The following is a 19078-nucleotide window of genomic DNA, read 5'->3' on the forward strand; positions in this document are numbered from 1 at the left end:
CTCATGTGTTAGAACAACAAGCATTGTTAAAATGCCTATACTACCCACAGCAAACTACACACTTAATGCACTCCCTATCAAAGTACCAACAGCATTTTTCACAGAGCTAGAGCAATCTTAAAATTTGTATGGAACCACAAAAGACCTTGAATAACCAATGCAATCTTGAAAAAGAAAAACAAAGCTGGAAGCATCACAATTTGGACTTCAAGTTATATCACAAAGGTGTAGTAATCAAACCATGGGGCACCTTGGTGGCTCAGTCAGTTAAGCAATCGACTCTGTTTTTGTTTTTGTTTTTTTAATGTTTATTATTTTTGAGACAGAGACAGAGTGTGAGCAGGGTAGAGGCAGAGAGACCAGGAGACACAGAATCTGAGGCAGGCTCCAGGCTCTGGGCTGTCAGCACAGAGCCTGATGCAGGGCTGAAACCCATGAACCTTAAGATCATGACTTGAGCCAAAGTTGGACGCTTAACTGACTGAATCACCCAGGCAACCCAAAGCGATTGGCTCTTGATTTTGGCTCACGTCATGGTTTCACCGTTCATGAGTTCAAGCCCTGTGTTGGGCTCTGCGCTGATGGTGCAGAGCCTGCTTGGGATTCTCTCTCTCCCTCTCTCTGTCCCTCTCCAACTCGTCATGCTCTCTCTCTCTCTCTTAAAATAAATGAATAAAAAAAAAAGACTAGTACAGTACTGGCACAAAAATAGACACATAGATCAGTAGAACAGAATAGAAAATCCAGATATAAACCCACAATTATATGGTCAATTCACCTTTGAGAAAGCAGGAAAGACTATGAAATGGTAAAAGACAGTCTCTTTTTGGCAAATGGTGTTGGGAAAACTGGACAGCAACATACAATAAAATGAAACTGGACCACTTTCTTACACCATAGACAAAAATAAATTCAAAACAGATTAAAGGTCTGTGAGACCTGAAACCATAAAAATCCTAGAGAAGAGCACAAGCAGTAACTTCTTTGATATTGGCTGTAGCAGCTTCTTTCTAGATATGTCACCTGAGGCAAGGGAAACAAAAGCATAAACTATTGGGACTATGTCAAAGTAAAAAGCTTCTACACACAGCGAAGAAAACAACTAATAAAACTAAAAGGCAACCTTCAGAATGGAAGAAGATATTTGCAAATGACATATCTGATAAAGGGTTAGAATCCAAAATATATAAAGAACTTATAAAACTCAACACCCAGAAACCAATTAATCCAATTTAAAAAATGGGCAGAAGACATGAATAGAAGACATGGATATCTATCTTCGGAGATATCGAAAGAAGACATCCAGATAGCCAACAGACACATGAAAAGATGCTCACCATCACTTATCATCAGGGAAATGCAAAACTACCGTGAGCTATCATCTCACATCTGTCAGAATGGCTAAAATCAACAACACAAGAAACAACAGGTGTTGGCCAGGATGTGAAGAAAAAGGAACCTCGTCCATTACTGGTGGGAATGCAAACTGGTGCAGCTACTGTGGAAAAGAGTGTGGGGCTTCATCAAAAAGTTAAAAATAAGAACTACCTTATGATGCAGCAATCTCACTACTGGGTATTTACCCAAAGAATAGAAGAACACTAACTCAAAGGTTATGGAAGCAGTCCAAGTGTCCATCAATTGATGAATGGATAAGGAAGATGAGGTATGTATGACACACACAATGGGATACTATTCAGCTATAAAAAAAAGAATGAAATCTTGCCATTTGCAATGACATGGATGGAGCTAGAGATGTATTATACTAAGTGAAATAAATCAGAGAAAGACAAAATACCATATGATTTCACTGTTATGTGGAGTTTAAGAAACAAAACAAGCAAAGGGAAAAAGAGAGAGAGGGCACCTGGGTGGTTTGGTTGGTTATCTGACTCTTGATTTTGGCTTAGATCAAAATCCTGGGGTTGTGGGATCGAGTCCCACATTGAGCTCTGTGAGAACCTGGAACTTGCTTGAGATTCTTTCTCTTTCTCCCTCTGCCCCTCTCTCCCTCTCACTCACTCACGCTCTAAAAAGTAAATAAATTAATTTTAAAAAGAGAGAGAGAGAGAGAGACAAGTCAAGAAACAGTCCCTTGGGTATCTGGTTGGCTCAGTTGGTAGAGCATGCAACTCTTGATCTCAAGGTCATGAGTTTGAGCCCCGCATTGGGCATGGAGCCTTTTTTTTTTTTTTTTAAAGAAAAGAAACAGTGTCTTAGTTAAAGAGAACAAACTGATAGTTATCAGAGGGGAGGTGGCTGGGAAGTGGTTAAATAAGTGATGCAGACTAAGGAGTGCACTTATCATAATGAGCACAGGGTGACGTATGGAAGTGTTGAATCACTATATTGTACACCTGAAACTAATATAACACTGTATGTTAACTAATTGAAATTAAAACAAAAACCTTTAAAAAACAACATTATGCTGAAAAAAGAAGGGAGAATCTAAGCAGTAGAGACCATTTCTTTCTTTCTTCCTTCCCTCCTCCCTCCCTCTCTCTCTCTCTCTTTTTAAAGTAAACTCTACTCCTGAAGTGGGGCTTGAACTCATGACCCCAAGATCAAGAGTCACATGCTCCACCAACTGAGCCAGCCAGATGCCCCAGAGACAAACAATTTCATCAAGGTCCTGTCATCAAAACAATTCAGTTCTGGGGCACTGAGCTTTATATTCTCAGGAAAAAGAATCCAAGTTACTAAGCTTAGGTTACCTGTCTGTCCCATGGGGTGGGGGTGGGGGTGCACAAATAATTTATTGACCAATGTCAACAGTAGACTTAGCTCCACGAAGGCCCAGACACAGATACCACCTGCATAAATCAAAGTTTATTTTTTTACAATTTATTTATTTTGAGAGAGACAGAGAGAGAGAGAGAGAACAAGCAGGGAAGGGGCAGAAACAGAGACAGAATCCCAAGCAGGCTCTGTGCCATCAGCGCACAGCCCATTGTGGGGCTCAAACTCCTGAACTGTGAGACCATGACCTGAGCCGAGATCAAGAGTCAGATGCTTAACTGACTGTGCCAACCAGACGCCCCTCAAAGTTTACCTTTTTAAAGGATATAGAATGAAGTTAGCACAGTCAGGAAACTCTGCAGAGAAATCAACAATAGTTTCCAAAGACAAAGAAAAGTTGAAACTTCTGGATCCAGACCCTCAAGAGATAATGTTTTGAGTTGGTGAGGGTCACATCAGACCTTCTAAAGGCTCCGCTGCCTCCCTCAGGCCCACATTTATGCGGCAGAGGCTAGAGGTCTACAATGCAGGCTGTCTAATAAGGCCGCCATATCCGAACCAAACACACCCGATGGTAGAATTACACTCTGCACACTATGATTTCTAGGGTTCAATAGATGGCACTTTTAGGCTTGGAAAAAACTTAATCTGTGGCTCTTAACTTTCCCAAGATACTACGGCTTGAGCCAAGAACACACTTGAATTCAATGCTGTAGGACTGGAACAAAGTCAGTTACTTATGTGTCCCCAGGACTGTAGCCCCTGGACCAGTTAAAGAGGCTGTCCTCAGCCAGGCACCTGGATCCTGGTGCACACTCTCTCCCCATTCTCAGAGTCTTTTTTCCCTAAAAGTAGCCCAAGCAATTATTCCCCAGACAAAAATAGGCAAGAGATTTGCCTCAGAAACTCACCCCCTAAAACCTGATCAGAATAACATGGTGCGGGGCTCTCCCACGATGGATTTTTCTCACCACGGTTACCGTGGTTTCCCTTCTCCTGGATTTCGAGCTAGTGTCACATCTAGTGGAAGGTGCTCTTTGCTGCTACCCTCATATATTGGTCATCACTGATTTCCCAGAGAAGCTGTCTCACTAAAATAATCTCCAACGTTTTCTTCCAGTCCAACAGTTAAGAGCTGGTAACCACAAACACAGTGAGTGCTCTTAAATCTGATACAATCTGTAAGAAAGAATAAAGTATTCAGCCTTCCCTGCTTTATCAGTAAAAGGTGCTTGTGACAAATGTCACAGTGGAAGGCTGGCACACTAACAGACGGGGCTGCTCCCTCGGGAGAGGAGAGAGCCAGCCCCAGAGGGTTACGCTGTTTCAGGCCAAGCACGTCGTCTCAAGAGTCCTACCAGCCTGGCAACTTAGTGCTTCCCACCTGCCCTGGGAAATTCTCTGTTCCACACAACACCCTGTCTTCAGGAGCTGGTGAGGGTACTTAGCAGGCAGCTTGTGAATGTTGGTGAGGCACAGGACACGCAGCACATCCTAACTGGGCGCAGGGTGAGTTGTTTCTTTAGCGCGCATCCTAACATCAGGCATAGTCACCCATGTAGTCCAATATACTTAATCCTCCTCAAAGGGATTGTTGTACCTGACACGTAGCAGCCCAAGGAACCCTGAGGTATACAGCAGGCATATTAGACCCAGTGGGTCACATTATGAGCCAACAAGGTCAACCCTAGGCATTTTTGCATTCGCTAAAAAATCTAGCAGCATAATAATACTAATTTTGTGTAGGAAAATGAAAATGCTATGAAGCCATGAAAAAGACCACAAATGTAAAGTTGTTAACCAGCAAAGAATGCACAAAAAAGAGCTACAGATAAGTGTGGCCCAATAGCAGCACAGATGGAATAAATATAAAGCCGTCCAAGGTAAAAATTTAAATAAAATTGGCACTTAAACTTAATGTGTATAATTTGGGAACAAATATGAGTTATGCATTATGTGTTTGTAAAGTTTTGTTATAATACAGACCAAATTCCAGAGTTTGAAAAGTTGGTGGTGTGAAGTTGGCATGTTGCACTTATTTTCCGGGAAACAATCCAAAACCATAAGAGAAAATGAGCAAAAAACAAAAATGGGTATGTATGTGTAAGAGAGAGAGAGTGAGAGAGAAATTAGGAGACAGCAGAAATGTCAGATCACAAAATAGTAGAGGGACTGTGAAAAGCAGGGGGGGATCAATCAGGAATGAGTGTGGAAGGATATAGCGGAAACAGCTACAGTGTCGTAAAACCAGCAAATTATATTTATCAAAGTGAGGATACATCATGAAGCACAAAACTTAAATCCTTTGCGACAGTGGGAACAGTGTATGTGCACCAATGGGATAAGTTCTCATGGAGGAAGCAGTCTGTCTCTGTAGCAACAGGAGAAAAGAGATATGGCATCATAGAAACAAACAAACAAGCCATCCCAACCTACAAACAAAACTGTAGGTTGTAAGAAAAATCCCAGCCAGGCGGCAACACAGTTTGGGATTTTCCCCAACAGAACTTCCTACAAATAGTGCTCCAGGAATAATTAGTCTGTTTCAGAGATGAGTAAGCAAAAAAAGAAACCATACAGGATCTATAAAAGTATACCTCAGGAAAAAAATTTAAAAGGTGAGGAGGAGAAACAAACAAAAAAAAAGCAGTAGTCAACGGCAGAAGAAAAAATGTTTCCATAGAATAGATAAAAATTTGGACCATGGCATTACTTCATGGGTTAAAAGCAACAACTTTATTATTTTTTTAATGTTTCATTTATTTTTGAGAGAATGCAAGCAGGAGAGGGGCAGAGAGAGAGGCAGACAGAGGATCTGAAGCAGGCTCTGTGCTGACAGCAGTGAGCTCTATGTGGGGCTTGAACTCATGAACCACTAGATCATGACCTAAGCCCAAGTAGGATGCTCAAATGACAGAGCCACCCAGGTGCCCCTAAAGCAACATCTTCGAAAAGCAATTCGTCCTATGAAGCAAGAGCTCAAAGCAGAGATGCAACAATTCAAAGAAGAAAGAATGAGGAACAGGAAAACAGAAGACAGAAGCTAGGCGAACTCAGGGAACAAGTAGAAGAAAACAGTATAGCCGTCATAGGAATGAAAGAAAACCGGTAGTGTGCAGAGGGATTAGATGTGGCGGCTGACACAGGAGCACAGAGAGTAGAGAGCATAAAAGTGGGTGGAAGGAAGTGAAAACAAAGGTTAGAAAGGGTTAGAGAGAGAAAATGATAAATGGGGAGAACAGAGAAAGGAGATTCACCATATTTGTAACTGCATTGTCTGGAAATGAAAGTCCAAATAGTTGAACAGGACAAATAATAACGTTTCAAGAAGACATTTATGAAATAAAAGAAAACTGGACTCGATATATCAGAAGCGTACACTGCTTTCCAGGGAAAATTGATCTGTAGTTGTAAATATTTAGATACATCCTAGTAAACTTACTGGACTTGAAAGGTTTAGAAAAGAATCCTCTGGGTGACCAACCAAAACAACTGAGTCATTTATAAGAAAATAGTTAGAATGACCTCAGACTTCTTCATAGCAAATCAACACTTACAAGACATTAGGCAGGAAATGTGACCCAAGAATTTTTTATCCAGGGGCACCTGAATGGCTCAGTTGGTTGAGTGTCTGACTCTTATTTTGGCTCAGGTCATGATCCTGCGGTCATGGGATTGAGCACCTCGCCGGGCTCCATGCTGAGTGTGGAGACTGCTTAAGATTCTCTCTTCCTCTCCCTCTGCCCCTCTCCCCTGCCCACGCTCTCTCTCTAAAAAAAAAAAAAAGAAGAGAAAAGAATTTTATATCCAGGTAAACAGTGATTCTGATATAAAAGAAAAAGACAAACAATTTTTAACATTCAAGAACTCAAGGAATATTGTCCCTATGAGCCCTTCATAAGTAATATACTAGAGGAAAATTTAACCAGCAAGAGATAACCGGGAAAGCTAGGGCATAGGTATTGGCAGTGATCGTTGACTCTGTTTAGCAGTATAACAAAGATTAAAGCAAACTTGAAGATTAAAGTGACAGAAAAGAAAGTAAATATTACATTTTTTTGATAACATAGAAATGATATAATTAATAAAAGTTGGGCCAGAGGCTGAGAAAGAAGTTAGGAGGTAATAGGTATACACATTTCCTCATCTTTAATAGATGGGATCAAAGCATTCAAAGTTGGCAAATCAAATCATGGATTTTTTTTTCAAGTGTTCAAAGGTAAACGCTGAGAAAGATACTCAATGAAATTTGGGAATGGTATCAACTAAATTTGGGAATAGTATATACAATAGTGTGATGCTTAATTTTATGTGTGAACTTGCCTGGGCCAGGGTGTGCCCAGGTATTTGGTTAAACATTGTCCTGGGTGTGTCTGTGAGGGTGATTCTGGATGAGATGAACATACGAATTGGTAGACTGAGAAAGCAGATTGTTTTCCCCACTCTGGCTGGGCCTCATCCAACCCACCGAAGTCCTGAATAGAACAAAAAGGTAGAGGAAAATTTGCTGTTTCTGCCTATCTGGGAACCAGGACATCAATCTTCTCCTGCCTTCAGAATCCAACGTGGATTGGAGCTCATACCACCAGTTCTGCGGGTTCTCAGGTCTCCAGACTAAGGACTAGAACTGCCTCACTGGCTCTCCGGGGTTTCCAGCTTGCTGACTGCAGATCTTGGGACTTCCCAGCCTCCAAAACCATGTGAGCCGATTCCTTACAATGAATCTCTTTATAACGTATATATATATTGCTATTGGTTCTCTATGCATCTGCGACTAGCTCTGCTTCTCTGGAGAACCCCCACTAGTACAAGTGTATATATAATTGTAGGGAATTTAAAAATACTGGGAATTGTAGGGAATTAAAAAATAAATACTGCCTACAGCAGTCGGAGATTAAGAGCATACTGTGAAGTTAGAAAGCCAAACTCTGAGAAGAAACTCAAATCTTATTTCCTATCACAGGAAACACATACACACAAAATAGAAAATAGATCATGTGCATCATCTTGAAAAATTTAAAAAGAGAAAGCACAAAATAAATGGGACAGAGCCAACACCAAATATGTCTTATCAAAAAAATGTAAATGAATAAATTTACCTTTTTAAAAATAGATGTTTATTTATTTTGAGAGAGCGAGTACATGTGCATGTTCACGCGGGCTCTTGAGTGGGGGAGGGGCAGAGGGCGAGGGAGACAGAATCCCAGGCAGGCTCTGTGCTGTCAGTGCAGAGCCTGACTTGGGGCTCGATCCCATAAACTAGGAGATCATGACCTGAGCCAAAATCAAGAGTCTGAAGCTTAACTGATGGAGTGCCCCCCCACCAGGCGCCCCTATAAATTTACCTTTTGAAGAAAACATTTTTCAGACTGAATCACGAAGCAAAATACAATTCTATGGGGGCACTTAGGAGACATGATTAAAACAGAATTATGCAGAAAGTTTAAAAATAAAGGGATAAGCAAAATTGTATCCATAAAAGTAAAAATATTAAATGGGGTGCTTTGTAGGGTACTTACATCACTTTGCACAGAGAAAGTACTACTAAAATGACAAAAAATAAACTTCCCAACAGAATAGGAGTTGAGATGTTATCGGACAGGAATGCAGGTGTGCTCAGGAATGGCCCTGCTCAAAAGGAAAGACATTCATTAAACCTTGTCTGGTGACTTATTCCGGAACGGAAAGACAGGAAAATGATTAATCTTTTTCTAAGACAGGAATTCAGATAAATATATCATGTATTAAGCCGACTTGGAATGGTTTTAGCAATTGTTTGCCTTGCTTATAAACAACTTGACTAATATCACCCATCCACATATCCATGCATGTATACTAACTACACTGGTATTGAACTGCGGATATGGTGATATTGAGGATTTTCTTTTTTTTATCCTAAAAGTAACTCTTCGATGGTTCTTACCAGGGACAGCAAAATACAAAACTCCGTCCTTTTTTTCTTCTACTGCATACAGGAAGATTTTCTGGTCTGTTAGCAATTCTGTAACATCCCCCTATCCATTTCCAGGCTGATCACAGCCTCTGGCCTCACTGCTGGATTGCTGTACTCCAACAAACACCCCACACACATAAAAAAGCACCTGCAAAAAAAACCAAACAAACAAACAAACAAGCAAGCACAAAAACCCCTTCCATTTCTCCCAAACGCTAGAGCTTTCCTAGGTCTTTGGATAGAAACCCCACAGCATTCAAAGAGTAAACACTATCTTGTATATATCCAAAGCGGTTTTGAATTCATTTCCATCCACACTTCAGTGTTTTCTAATATCACAGAACACTGAAGGGAATAAATAAAAGCAAACTCGGAAAGGAACTGGAGTGTCTAAGATTGACGTTGGGGTATTCCGATCGGTCAAAGGCCTGCTAGCTCGTACCTGCGGATCTCAATTCATAAGGCGCCTCCTCAGAGAGGCCTAGGCTCCGCCAAGCCATCTGTAAAGTAGTTCCCTCGCAACCCTGTAGTCTTTGAATCGTTTCTCAGCTGGAATGCGGCGGGGGTGGGGGTGGGGGTATTGGGTCCTGTGAGATGTCACTAGGGATTCTACAGGGCCGGTGGCCGGAACAAAACATTTGTTCGAACTTTGCTGCCGTAAACCTTAGCACTTCCAATGATCAGTTGTCCTATTAATTTGTCCAGCAGCCTCGCAGCCCCTTACAGCAGGGCACAGTCGGACAGTGCTCATTTCGTTGAGTCCGTTCTCTGTTTTTGACACTGCTAATGGGGCAGATTATCAGACACTGATAATCTGATAATCGGTAGGCACTATTGCAGGGGGGCAGTGAGGTGAGGGGAAGACAGGAGGCTGCTGACATCAGCTCCCCAATCTCCCCTTACATGAGGCCAACTGACAGTAGCAAATGAGCCTACCAGTTAGAATATTGCAGTGAAGGGGCACCTGTGTGGCTCAGTTGGTTAAGCGTCAGACGTCTGCTCAGATCATGATCTCATGGTTTGTGGGTTTGAGCCCCAGGTCCGGCTCTGTGCTGACAGCTCGGAGCCTGGAGCCTGCTTCATATTCTGTGTCTCCCTTTCTCTCTGCCCCTCCCCCACTCCTGTTTTGTCTCTCTCTCAAAAATAAACATAAAAAAAAAGAATACTTCAGTGAAATGCCCTTTCTAAAGAAGGAATGGTTTGATGCGCTGTGGCTCAGCTACGCGCCCCTGCTGCTTTGCTGATAGAAATGCTCCAAAACATAGATCCTGCCCTACGTTAATTTTCTGTGCTTGTAATTCTCTTTGTTTAGTTTTTTATTATGCCCTCCTCTTTTATATTTGTGTGCTTTTTGTGTGACAGCCTAATGTAGCAATTTTGTTTTGGAAAATACATGAGATTGAAGAACATCGGTTTACGCCAATGGACAATTATAAATAAGGCTTAGTACAACTTTCTGAGCCATTTCACCACACTAGTGGAATGAAGAATACACAAAAAAGGAAAAATGAAAGTAACTTATTAATGGGTTTTAGGGGGGCTGACAGTCCAAGATGGCTCTGTGTATGTGGTCAAACAACTTAAAAATACAGCAGTGGCTCCAAAAAAAAAAAGGAATAGAACTCAACTACAAATCACCGCTGTTTGAAAGGCACTGACAATGTCACAACACACTGCTTTCTTCACAGAGAGGTGCCGAAGTGAAAAAATGCGTGGAAATGAAATGATAAGGGTTCGGAGTGATTTTCCAAGAAGAGTAAACTGCCTTTAAACAGAGCCCAGTTGGGGCGCCTGGGTGGCTTAGTCGGTTGAGCGTCTGACTTTTGCTTAGGTCATGATCTCGCGGTTCATGGGTTCGAGCCCCGCGTCGGGCTCTGTGCTGACTGCCAGCTCAGAGCCTGGAGCCTATTTCAGAGTCTGTGTCTCCCTCTCTCTCTGACCCTCCCCTGCTCACGCGCTCTCTCTCTCTCTCTCTCTCCTAGAAATAAATAAAAATATTTAAAAAAAAACAGAGCCCAGTTCACTTGAGTATGTTCTCAGAACTGAAAATTAGGACAAAGGCACCTATAAATCTGGTACACAAAGAAATCGGGTTGCTACGCAGAAGGAGAGTTCTCAACCTGGTCGTCTGAGCTAAAAGGGGACTTCCAAGAGGAGTTTTGAGAAAATAGTAAGACAGATTTTCTGAGTGCTTTGAAGATAGAGAATGTCAGCAAATATTTCATCACATGAGCTAGCTGAACAAGGATCTACCAGGCCCTGGAGAAAATGTCTCAACTTCAAGTAACAAGACTCTTGGGGTTGTTTTTTTTTTAATTTTTGAACATTCATTTTTGAGGGAAGAGAGAGAGAGAGAGAGACAGAGGGTGAGTGTGGGAGGGGAAGAGAAAGAGGGAGACACGGAGTCTGAAGCAGGCTCCAGAGCCCTATGAGGGGTTCAAACTCATGAACCGTGAGATCATGACCTGAGCCTAAATTGGACACTTAACCGACTGAGCCACCCAGGCGGCCCACATTCTTGGGTTTAAAAAGAAACTGAATTTTTGGAACAATCACACTGATAAGAAAAACCTTGAAACGTTTCCACTGCTGTTTGGCTTTAAGAGTGAGGAAAGAGATCACTCAGTCTCAAATTTTCCTGAAAGCGACCCAGAAGAACCCACTGCAAAACAAGTGCAACAGTGCTTTCCCTCCCTTTCACTGCCACCGAACACCAGGGATCCTTTCTCTAAGTCTTTTCTGCTCAGCTTGAGCACTTGACTTTGAGAGAAGAGAAAGAATTTTGCCAACTCTAGCCTGAGGAGTACACTCTGGATGAAATCCCTGACCTTTTCCTAGACTCATAATGGATTTCTGCAATACAAAAGTGTCCTGCCCCTCAAAGGCAAGCAATGAAAATTTTGCTGCAATGTTCGACTTCTTTCTCTTATGAGCCAGTTTTTTGTAGCTTAACAAGCATCAAGGACAAGGACAGACAGATATGGTCCCACTTCAAATGAAAGTGAAATCTGTGGGTACATATTTCACATTCACTCCAGGAACAAGTATTGGCATAAACAAAAATAAGCACTGGTTTCTTTTAAACAAGGAAATTTTAGTCTTTACTTTTAGTTTCAAAAATATTTTTAATGCACAAAGAAGCCTATAAGAAATTAAGAGACCAACACACGCCAACAATAATTTTGCAAACTGTCGTGCTGATGCAATCATTTCACTCAATAAGAAAATGTCTTTTACAAAGTCTTCTATAAAATTGTGTTCTGGAATCTATTTTTATTAATACTGTTTTGACTTCTGGTTTTCATAGCTTTGCTATTCAACATGGTCAATACATTTTCATGCTAAGTAACATTAATTAAAATTGATTTATAACTTTAAGTTAAAGTCAATCTACTGAGACTTCCTTTAAAAAAATTAAATCCCAATTTGGGCTTAAACCAGTTATTTATTTTACTGTGTTTGCTTTATGACTTTTAAACATTTGTGAAAAAGAAAGAATGACTTATCTTAAGAAAGGAAAGCTAAATTAAACTGTTTTTTAAAAGAGCATTTGGCTAAAAAGTAATTTTTAGTTTTAAAATGGGTAGGGACCACTGTTGCACGTAGCCATATTATACAGCATATACTATATCTTACTACCCTCTTAGGTAGCAGAGAATTTTAACAAGGGTTGTAGGCCAACTTGTATTACACTACTGTTATTCTGTAACATCCTTAATATCTCTTCTGGGGGAGGAAAACTCTGGGTCAAACTCAGAAGCTGGGTGCTAGGCCAGTAACATTGGGAAGGTTAGGCTTGGTGAAATGTCCAGTGACAAGACCCTTGAGCCACCAGGGGGCAGCATTAGGGCAGTGATTTCTTAGGGACTAAATCAAAAGACGGAAAAGGCAGATAAACCACTTATTCAACAAATATGTGTTCGGCATCCTACGTGCCAAACACCTAAGGAGTCTACATTTACTACAGAATGAAATGGTGTTAACAGGTATCAAAAGCAAAGTTGCCCACATCCAATTTTGCCTACAGTTTAGGTCAATAGCATCATCTCTTCCCATGTCAGCCTTTTAACAAATACTGTGTTTTTCTCTTACTTCTCACTTTGAGTCCATTTTTATGTTATTAGTCCTACTTTGGAAAGGATGATAGTTCAGGTAAAGCTATGATCATTTATAAGTGGACAAAGAGAGTGTCACTTTGGTTTCTCCTTTCTTAAAATTATACGCATCATTATAGACTTTTCTCCTACCAATGGCATTGTAGGAATTTATTTATATATTTTTTTCCCTCTAGGCCTACAAAGCCTACATTTTTTTTTTTGATGTTTATTTATTTTTGACAGAGAGAGAGACAGAGCATGAGCAGGGAGGGGCAGAGAGAGAGAGGGAGACATAGAATCCAAAACAGGCTCCCGGCTCTGAGCTAGCTGTCAGCACAGAGCCCGACGTGGGGATCAAACCTACGAGCTGCAGAGATCATGACCTGAGCCAAAGTCGGACACCTAACTGACTGAACCCCGCAGAAACCCTACATTATTTATCATCTGGTCCTATACAGAAAAAGTTTGCCAACCCTTGATCTAACCCACTATTATCTCTTCCTTGTACAAAGTCAAAAGATTCCAGGGGTACCTGGGTGGCTCAGTTGATTAAGCGTCTGGCTTTGGCTCAGGTCATGATCTCTGCAGCTCGTAGGTTTGATCCCCACGTCGGGCTCTGTGCTGACAGCTAGCTCAGAGCCGGGAGCCTGTTTTGGATTCTATGTCTCCCTCTCTCTCTGACCCTCTCCTGCTCACACTGTCTCTCTCTCTCAGAAATATATAAAACATTAAAAAAAAAAAGAAGAAGAAGAAGAAGAAGAGATTCCAGACCATGTACAATCTAGCTTCTGTCTACTTCTTCACTTACCATGACCTCTTTTCCTTCCCTTCTTTAGGACTTTCACATTTGCTGCACCCTTTCCCTAAAATGCCTTTAAAGGTTCATTCTCATTTTTTAGGTCTTATCTCAAATATCACTTACTAGAGTGACTATTCCCTCCTCCCAGTTATTCTTAATCACAAAATCACCCTCTTTATTTCCTTCCTAATTATTTATCTGTTGCTTAGTCATTGTCTGATTCCTTCACTGGAATGGAAGCTTCATGAGATCAGTCACCTAACTGCCTTGTTCATTAATGGCTGGCACATAGTAGGCACTTAATAATTTTATCATTGTTCTAAAATACATATAACATGAAATTTGCCATTTTGAAGTGTTTTATTCAATGGCATTAAGTACGTTCACATTGTTGTGCAACTTTCACTGCTGTTTATCTCCAGAACTTTGTCATTCCTGTCTGTCTACTACCAGCCCCTAGCAGCCACCATTTTACTTTCTTTCTCTACGAATTTGACCACTCCAGACAGCATGAATAAATGGAATCATACAGTGTGTCTTTTACAACTGGCTTATTTCACTTAGCATAATGTCTTCAAGGTTTATCCAGAGTGTAGGATGTGTCCAACTTTCCTTCCTTTTTAAGACCAAACTATATTCCTTTGTATGTACATTCCACATCTTGTTTATCCACTCATCCACTAATGAACACTCTAGGAAATTATTAATTTAAAAATAATCTTAGCAACAGTACACTTTCCCTGGGTCTTTTAAATTAAGCTTAACTGACCTTTACAATTACAGTTAATGTACAGTTAGTATATGCTTAATTCTATATCTAAAATTCCCACTAGTAAAACCAAGAGAATAATCAGCAGCAAACCCCAGAAATTTTATAAGACAGCCATTAGAAAGCATTATGGTGGGCAGCTTCTTCTTTCTTTCAAAATTTTTTTATTATGGATTTTATCACACATACATATAAGTAAACAAAATAATACAGTGAACTCCCATATAATCATCACTCATCTTGAGAACTACCAGCTCACTGCCGATCATATTCCATCTATAACTTCAGCTACTATCCTACACCCTATATCATTGTGAAGCAAATCATTTTGTCTATAAATATTTCAAGTATTTCCCTAAAACATAAGAAAAGGGTTTTGATTTCTTAATATTTTAATAGGAAGATATTTTTTGGCTGAATTTGTTTATGGTGGTATCAGATACATGTCTGTAATAAGTTTGTCATACAAATTTTGGTGGAAAGCATTCCTTCATAAAACAACTTTTCAAATGAGTATCTTAAAAAGATTTATAAATGTCTGATTATTTCAAGAATGTCGACCCTGAAGAAAAATATTTGCCAATATTCAGCCACAGCCAAAAATTAAAACTGTTGGGCTACAAGGTAACTGTGCTTCTTCAGGTGACCGGCACCTGAGCAGGCACCCGAACACAAAGTCCATGGTTCTCTACTTCCATGAATAGAAGAATCACAAAGAGCTTGGTTAAAAAGCAGATTCCAGGGCCCTGCTTTTGTAGATTTCTGATCTAGTAGGACTGGGCAGAGATCTGGAAACATGCATTTCTTTTTTTGTCTTTGTTTTTAAGTGTTTATTTATTTATTTTGAGAGAGAGAGAGTGCATACACAAGCAGGGGCGGGGGGGGNTCGCAGAACCCACGAACCGTGAGATCATGACCTGAACTGAAATAAGAGTCGGACACTCAACCGACTGAACCACCCCAGTGCCCAGAAACATGAATTTCTAATAAATGCTGGAGATAATTCTGTTGGAGGGCATCCAAGACTGCCTAAATACCCTGTTTCTAATATTAGGGCTCAGTTGCTAGATGGTTTTGCCACTTAACATTTATGTCTTTTAGTAGTCCCTTAGGCAAAAATTTTTCAGGCATTGACCAGATAAAGGTACCATAATCCAGCCTTCTCTCCCTTTCAATCCTCTACTTTGAATGATAGACATTTTCCCCACATGTTTAGACATGATTGTATATGGGTCTCATGTGTGAGTATCATTAGTTTTCATGGGCTTTGGAAATTTTGATTACTTTATTGGTTTCCAGAACAACAGTCTTGGTAAATCAGGATGAGATTGGCCTGAGCAATTTACAATATGAATGAGAACATATTATCTGTTTTGGTAATATTCATAAGTTCTTTTGTATCTATGTTTATTGTTATGGCAGAAATGAATGCAATTTGGCTCGATTTTCTTAATTTAAAAACCGTACCTAAATCAGCAATGCTTTTTATTAATTAACAGCAATCTTCTTAGAAAATCATTTTCTGCTACCTAATTAAAATTTCAATTTCACAGTGATGTAGCCAAGGCAAAAGGAAAAACTGAAAAAATGAGTGGCCTAAACATGAGAAAAATGTAACAGAGGAAAATAAAGACTAAAGGGAAGCTGGATTTTAGTTACTTACATAATCACGTTAAACAGCCGTGGTAAAGTGAAGAGGATCAGAATAGGCTGCCCCAAAATATGCCCCTTTGGGATCAGGATTATTTTGAACTGATAGCAATGGAGACTTTCTGCCTGAAAGCAAGGCATAAATTTTCCTTTATGATGGTGTCTTCTTCTCTTGTACCAGAAAGGGAGAAACCTTTATCACAGGAGATGGAGACAGCACTGAGATGAGTCTGCATAAACAAAACCATACTAGGGGCGCTTGGGGGGTGCAGTCAGTTAAGTGTCTGACTTCAGCCCAGGTCATGATCTCATGGTTTGTGAGTTCGAGCCCCACATTGAGCTCTTTACTGACAGCTCAGAGCCTGGAGCCTGCTTGGGATTCTATGTCTTCCCCTCTCTCTGTCCCTCCCCAGCTTGTGCTCTGTCTCTCTCTCTCTCTCTCTCTCTCAAAAGTAAACAAATGTTGAAAAAATTTCAAAACCATACTAAATAACCCCATCTTCCAGTAGTTTCCCCTATATATTTACTTTCCCACAAACCCCTTTTACTTTGTTTTGCCACTTCTCCACAAGTCATGACCTTGGTTAGGATGGTGTTAAGTCCGCTGAGATTAACTACTTCTTTGGAGCTTCACTTTATATGAAGGCCACCATGCACATTAAAAAAACTGAAATATCTACATCAAACAAAGTTTATATGCCTTTTCTCTTGTGAATCTTTTTCAGTCTACTTCTCACGCTCCAGACATGAACCTATGAGTGTAGAGGAAAGTTTTTCCTCCCCTACATAATTACTTAAGAACTTAATCCACTAGGCATTTGTTCACTCAATTTTTCCTTTGACTAGGAATGAACAGTGGTATAGTAGAAAGAACTTTGAAGCTAGACTAGCCTGGATTGAAATCTTGTCTACAAAACTGTACAACCTTGGGCAAGTTATCTGAACTCTGTACCTCAGTTTAGGTAACCTAATGTAATTGTTGTAAGGGTTAAATAAGATATAATATGAAAAATAGCTAGCACAAAGTAGTAGAGTCTTGATAACACTTATTTTCTCTAAATTTTGATGTGTCTCTCTGTTATTAAACTAGAGACTGTTGGAAAGAGATAAGAGGCTAGGAAGAAGGATGGATAGAACGTGAATCTTGAGCTTCTCTCTCTTTCTCTAGCTGGGGCTGCCATTAAAATGCCTAGGTGTCCCAGTGTGTTAGCTGACAGTCTTGTGCAAGGGACTTTGTAACTAAAAGAGGGATTTGAGAAAAATCCAAGATCCAAAAGCACAGAAGGGAAGCACCTACTGCTGTGGATATCGCTGAATGATTCAAAAGAAGGAAGGGAGAAAAAAGGGAAAGAGAGTATCTGCCTGATTATCAATATATGGCAAGAGCTTTTACCTAATAATTCTGCTTAAAGAGGTCTCTATTAAGGAAATAATAATAATAATTCAAAATACATAAAAATAATTAAACACAGAGTATCATCTCAATCTTATGAGACAGAAAAACTAAAAACAACCTGAATGAGCAAAAATTATAAAGCAATTACAGTATTTTTATATGATAAAATATTATTTAGCCATTAGAAACAATGCAAAGAAATATATACTTTATAAGCTCAATTATATATTTAAAAACTACATAGATAAAAAAAACTGGAAGAAAACAGTATTATAAGTATGTAACTTTGAGTGGTAGACTGTAAATGTAAGATTTCAACTTTCTTTTCAGTGCTGCCTATTTTTACCCTTAACCAATGTCTTTTTGGGGGTGGGGAGAGAGAATGAGTTGGGGGGTGCAGAGAGAAAGGATCTTCAGCAGGCTCCATGTTCAGCACAGAGCCCAACACCAGGCTCTATCCCACTACCCTAGGATCATGACCTGAGCTGAAATTAAGAGTCAGATGCTCAACCGGCCATCATTTTTATAACCTCTCCCCTCTTAAAAAAACCCCACCACTACCACAACAAAAATTATTCAAAACCTATATACATGGAAAATACCTGTAGGGAAGGCATTCTTTGTTATAGATTATAAGGAGATCTAATCACTTCAGGTTTCAGATCTGTAGGTGGCAAGATGAAAATTTCTGTATGTCAGTTAAAGAGCCCGAGATTTGTCCTTCATCCAGTGGGAGAGGGCCTCCTCTGACTCCACATGGAGAAGCCCTGCAAAAGAGAGTAAATACCCCTTCAGTAGAAGATTTAGATGGACTTGAGCCAAACAAACAAAAACAAAAAACAAAAACAAACCCTCAACTGAAGAGAATCCTGGCTTAGACCTTGAGGACAACTCCACATTACCATAAAAGACCTTGATATGACTATTAAAGAACATTTGATTTTGAACAGGACCGGATTCACACGTTTGGTCAAAAGAGATTTAAGCCTGACAACTACATCAGATGACTTATCATTCCCTGAGCCTGGAAAAAATTTGAAACTGTTTCTTTCTTGGGGCTTGAGATTCTCTCTGTCTCTCTCTGCCCCTTTTCCCTCGGTGAGCATTCTCTCTCTCTCTCTCTCTCTCTCTCTCTCTCTCTCAAACAACAGACAAACAAACAAAACCCAACAAAAACCAAAAACTCTTTCTTTCAGGTGATTTTGTCCTTCCAAGATGACTGCTAGGAATATGTGACTGTATTTCCCACTACTCAGGCAATGTATTTTTCTTCCATGGTCCACTACACAGGGACTTTTTCTTTTTCTTTCTTTTTTTTTAAATTTTTTTAATGTTTTATTTATTTCTGAGAGACAGAAACAGCATGAGCAGGGGAGGGTCAGAGAGAGAGGGAGACACAGAATGTGAAACAGGCTCCAGGCTCTGAGCTAGCTGTCAGCACAGAGCCAGAGGCAGGCTCGAACCCACCAATCGTGAGGTCATGACCTGAGCCAAAGCTGACTGAGCCACCTGGGCGCCCCCAGGGACTTTTACTTTTTGGAGCTCCATTGTTCATTTTGGACAGGATTTTATTTTATTTTTTAAGTTTATTATTATTATTTTTTTTAGTAATCTCTACACCCAATATGGGGCTTGAACTCCAACTCTGAGATCAAGACCTGACTGACATCAACAG

General features: G+C 40.2%; 1 protein-coding gene across 3 annotated transcripts in view; it reads left to right on the forward strand.

The window, feature by feature from the left end:
• Window positions 1–19078, forward strand: part of CDKN2AIP (CDKN2A interacting protein) — a 46352-nt gene that overhangs the window by 14333 nt on the left and 12941 nt on the right. Inside the window, exon 5 of one of the 3 annotated variants that reach the window (XR_013334602.1) lies at window positions 7297–7439. The exons of the other annotated variants lie outside the window; for them this stretch is intronic. The gene's annotated coding sequence lies outside the window, so the exon portion shown is untranslated. The remainder of the gene's footprint in view (window positions 1–7296; window positions 7440–19078) is intronic. 3 annotated transcript variants of the gene reach the window in all.

The sequence above is a fragment of the Crocuta crocuta genome, unplaced genomic scaffold (assembly GCF_008692635.1).
Source record: "Crocuta crocuta isolate KB4526 unplaced genomic scaffold, BGI_CrCroc_1.0 scaffold90, whole genome shotgun sequence".
Classification (NCBI taxonomy): domain Eukaryota; kingdom Metazoa; phylum Chordata; class Mammalia; order Carnivora; family Hyaenidae; genus Crocuta; species Crocuta crocuta.